Genomic DNA, 5,071 nt, shown 5'->3' with positions numbered 1-5,071 from the left:
AATTATTAGAAAAATAAATATCAAAACTACAATGAGGTTATTACCTCATTCTTGTCAAAATAGCCATCATCAAGAAGTCTATATAAAATATTTCATAATTAAAGAACAAACTGCAAAATTTCTGTCAAAGCACACCAGAAACAAACATCACACACAATACCCACCCTCTCAAAAACCTTTAAAATTCTATTCTTTAAACTTATTCTATTGACAGTTTCTAAATATAGAATGGTGATTAAAGTTGCTTTTTGTTCCTTTTCCCTTTGTGATTTTGTTACATAAAAATAAAGCAAAATAAATAAACAATAAACAATAGAAGTTATGTTAGCTGACCTCTGAATGGTTTCTGGGTCCTCTATGATACATGTAATAGTTGTAGCACGTGTGAAGCTCATGGCTGGTAGGCATCTCCTTGTGTGCTTATGTGGTCCTTTCTCTACTGATTGAGGAGTATGCTTATCAAGAATTATTTGTATATTTGCAAATGTTTTTATATGCTAATTAAGCTTGATATAATAACAGTTCAATTAAATGTCAAAGAAACCAATGTGATATAACTATAAAAATAAAGCTTTTTTTTTTTTGTGCAAGAATGCTCAGATAAAAGCCTTGGGAAAACTCAATAAAGGTGAGCTCTAAAATAAATCCTTATTAATCTGGAGTGAGCAAGAAAATTAAAAATTTGCAAAAATATTATAAAAATTAGAAGACCTCTCTCAGATTGTTTGTTGCTTTTTAAGTTATTGCTCCAATGCAAATAAAATGTAACTGGAAATAACAATAACATAGAAATGTAACTAGAAATAAAATGTAACTAGTATTCACTGTTCCTCATAAGGATGAGGAACAGAACTCTGGATACATTTTAAGAGAAGACCTTGGCTTCACCTTACAGGACTAGTTAAGGAATATACACTTTCATGTTTTATGTTAAAAATATGGAAAAGAACTACAAAACTCTAATGAAAGAAATAAAAACTCTAAGTAAATGGAGATGTTCCATATGCATGGATAGGAAGAATCAGTATTGTCAAGATGTTACTTCTTTCCAATTTATTTTATATATTCAATTTAGTCCCAATTAAAATCTCAGGAAAGCCCTTTTGGCTCTGAGCAGCACCATGGCGGTCGGCAAGAACAAGCACCTTATGAGAGGAGGCAAAAAGGGAGCCAAGAAGAAAGTGGTTGTCCCATTTCCTAAAAGAGATCGGTATGATGTGAAAGCATCAGTTATGTTCAATATAAGGAATATTGGGAAAACATTGGTCATGAGAACTCAAGAAACCAAAATCACATCTGATGGCCTCAAAGGTCGTGTTTTTGAAGTGAGTCTTGATGATCTACAGAATGATGAAGTAGCATTTAGAAAATTCAAGCTAATTACTGAGGATGTTCAGGGCAAAAACTGTCTGACTAATTTTCATGGTATGGATCTTAGCCGTGACAAAATGTGCTCCATGGTCAAAAAATGGCAGATCATGATTGAAACTCACGTTGATATCAAGACTACCAATGGTTACTCTGTGAGTTTTAATTAAAAAAATGCAACAATCAGATTCAGAAGACCTCTTATGCCCAGCACCAGCAGGTGTACCAGATCCACAAGAAGATGATGGAAATCATGACCCAAGAGGTGCAGACAAATGACTTGAAAGAGGTAGTCAATAAATTGATTCCAGATAGCATTGGAAAAGACATAGAAAAGGCTTGCCAGTCTATTTATCTGCTCCATGATGTCTTCGTTAGAAAAGTAAAAATGCTGAAGAAGCCCAAATTTGAATTGGGAAAACTCATGGAACTACATGGTGAAGCCAGTAGTTCTGGAAAAGCTATTGGGGATGAGACAGGTGCTAAAGTTGAATGAGCTGATGAATATGAGCCACCAGTCCAAGAATCTGTTTAAAATGCAGACTTTTAATGGTGACAAATAAAAGATCTTATTTGTGGTAAAAAAAAAAAAAATCCCAGGAAATTATTTTGTGGACATTGACAAACAGATTCTACAGCTTCTAAGTAAAAGCAATAACCATAGATAGCTAAAATAACACAATACTGAAGGAGAAGACAAAGTTGGGTTGACACTACCCAACTTCAAGACTTACAATAAAGCCACGGTAATTAAGACAGTGTGGTTTTAATGAAAGAATAGAAAAATTATCAATGGAATAGAATAGAGAGCCCAGAAATAGACTCACTTAACAAAGGAACAAAGACAATACAATGGAGAGAAAATAGTCCTTTCAATGAAAAGTGATAAAATGACTGGACATTGACATCCCCCCCCCCAAAAAAAAAGAATCTAGACATAGATTGTTCTCAAAAATTAACTCAAAATAGATCACCTACCTAAGCATAACATGCAGGATTACATAATTAATAGAATATAACATAGAAAATGTAGATGACCTTAGGTATAACAGTGACTTTTTAGATACTATTCCAAAGGCATGATCCATGACAGAAATAATTGATAACTTAAACTTCATTAAAATTATAAACTTCTGTTCTGCAAAAGATACTGTCAAGAGAATGAGAAGACAAAGCACAGACTGGCAGAAGATATTTGCAAAAGACATCTGACAAAGGACTGTAGCTCAAAATATATAAAGAGCTCTTAAAACTTAACAGTAAGAAAACAACCCAATTAAAAAATGGACAAGAGAACCGAAGAGACACCTCATGAAAGAAGATATATACATGATGAATGAACATATGAAAAGATGCTCAACAACATATATCATTAGGGAATTGCAAATTAAAACCACAATGAGATATTGCTACACAAGTATTGTTGTTGTTCAGTTGCTAAGTCATGTCCAAATTTTTGCCACCCTGTGGACTGCAGCACACCAGGCTCTCTGTCCTCTACTATCTCCCAGAGTTTGCTCAAATTCATGTCTGTTGAGTCAGTGATGCTGTTTAACCATCTCATCCTCTGCTGCCCCCTTCTCCTTTTGCCTTCAATTGTTCCAAGTATCAGGGTCTTTTCCAATGAGTCAGCTGTTTGCATCAGGTGGCCAAAGTATTGGAGCTTCAGCTTCAGCATCAGTCCTTCTAACGAATATTCAGGGTTGATTTCCTTTCAAATTGACTGGTTTCATCTCCTTGCAGTCCAAGGGACTCTTAAGAGTCTTCTCCAGCTCCTGAGTTTGAAGGTAACAGTTCTTCAGTGCTCAGCCTATTTTATTGTCCAACTTTCACATCCATACATGACTACTGGAAAAACCATAGCTTTGGCTATATGGACCTTTGTTGGCAAAGTAATGTATCTGCTTTTCAATATGCTGTATAGGTTGGTCATACCTTTTCTTCCAAGGAGCAAGTGTCTTTTAATTTCATGGCTGCAGGCACCATCTGCAGTGATTTTGGATCTCAAGAAAATAAAATCTGTCACTGCTTCCACATTTCCTCTTTCTATTTGCCATAAAGTGATAGAGACAAATGCCATGATCTTGGTTTTTTGAATGTTGAGTTTCAAGCCAGCTTTTCACTCTTCTCTTTCACCCTCATCAGGAAGCTCTAGATCTGCTTCACTTTCTGCCATTAGAGTGGTGTCATCTGCGTATCTGAGGTTGTTGGTATTTCTCCTGGCAATCTTGATTCTAGCTTGTGCTTCATCCAGCCTGGCATTTTGCATGATACACTCTGCATATAAGTTAAATGAGCAAGGTGACAGTATACAGCCTTGTTATACTCTTTTCCCAATTTTGAACCAGTCTGTTGTTCCATTTCCAGTTCTAACTTGCTTCTTGACTTGCATACAGGTCTTAGGGGACAGACAGGTAGGGTGGTCTGGAATTCCCATCTCTTTAAGAATTTTCCAGTTTGTTGTTATTCACACAATCCAGGTTTAAATGTATTAAATCAAGCAAAAGTAGATGTTTTTATGGAATTCCCTTGCTTTCTCCATGATCCAACAGGTATTGGCAATTTGATCTCTGGCTCCTCTGCTTTTTCTAAACCCAGCTTGTACATCTGGAAGTTCTAGGTTCACGTACTCTTGAAGCCTAGCTTGAAGGATTTTGAGCATTACCTTGTTGGCGTGTGAAATGAGTACAATTGTCTGGTAGTTTGAACATTCTTTGGTATTGCCCTTCTTTGGGATTTAAATGAAAAGTGACCTTTTCCAGTCCTATGGCCACTGCTGAGTTTTCCAAGTTGGCTGGCACATTGAGTACAACACTTTAACAGCATCATCTTTTAGGATTTTATATAACTCAGCTGGAGTTCCATCACCTCCACTAGCTTTGTTCATAGTTATGCTTCCTAAGGCCCACTTGATTTCACACTCCAGGATGTCTGGCTCTAGGTGAGTGACCACACCATCATGGTTATCTGGGTCATTAAGACCTTTTTTGTATAGTTCTCCTGTGTTTTCTTGCCACCTCTTCTTAATCTCTTCTGCTTCTGTTAGGTCCTTACCATTTCTGTCCTTTATTGTGCCCAACCTTACATGAAATGTTCCTTTGATATCTCTAATTTTCTTGAAGAGATCTATAGTCTTTCCCATTCTATTGTTTTCCTCAATTCCTTTGCTCTGTTCCCTTAAGAAGGATCTCTTATCTCCTTGCTAGTCTCTGGAACTCTGTGTTCAGTTGGGCATATCTTTCCCTTTCTCCCTTGCCTTTTGCTTCTCTTCTTTCCTCAGCTATTTGTAAAGCCTCCCCAGACAACCCCTTTGCCTTCTTGCATTTCTTTCTTTGGGATGGTTTTGGTCACTGCCTCCTATACAGTGTTATGAACCTCCATCCATAGTTCTCCAGGCACTCTGTCTACCAGGTCGAATCCCTTGAGTCTATTTGTCACCTTCACTGTATAATTACAAAGGATTTGATTTAGGTCATACTTGAGTGGTCTAGTGGTTTCCCTACTTTCTTCAATTTTAGTCTGAATTTTGCATTAAGGAGCTGATGATCTGAGCCACAGTCAGCTCAGGTCTTGTTTTTGCTGACTGTTTAGAGCTTCTCCTTCTTTGGCTGCAAAGAACATAATCAATCTGATTATGTTTTGGTGTTGACCATCTGGTGATGTCCATGTGTAGAGTCATCTTTTGTGTTGTTGGAAAATGGTG

The 5,071-nt window shown here is 36.7% G+C and overlaps 1 pseudogene; it reads left to right on the top strand.

Annotated features, from left to right (window-relative positions):
* Positions 1-1,121: 1,121 nt before the first annotated feature.
* Positions 1,122-1,962, top strand: LOC102180577 (annotated as a pseudogene).
* Positions 1,963-5,071: the final 3,109 nt, after the last annotated feature.

The sequence above is a fragment of the Capra hircus genome, assembly GCF_001704415.2.
Source record: "Capra hircus breed San Clemente chromosome X unlocalized genomic scaffold, ASM170441v1, whole genome shotgun sequence".
NCBI lineage: Eukaryota > Metazoa > Chordata > Mammalia > Artiodactyla > Bovidae > Capra > Capra hircus.
This window is presented reverse-complemented; position numbering and strand designations above follow the sequence as displayed.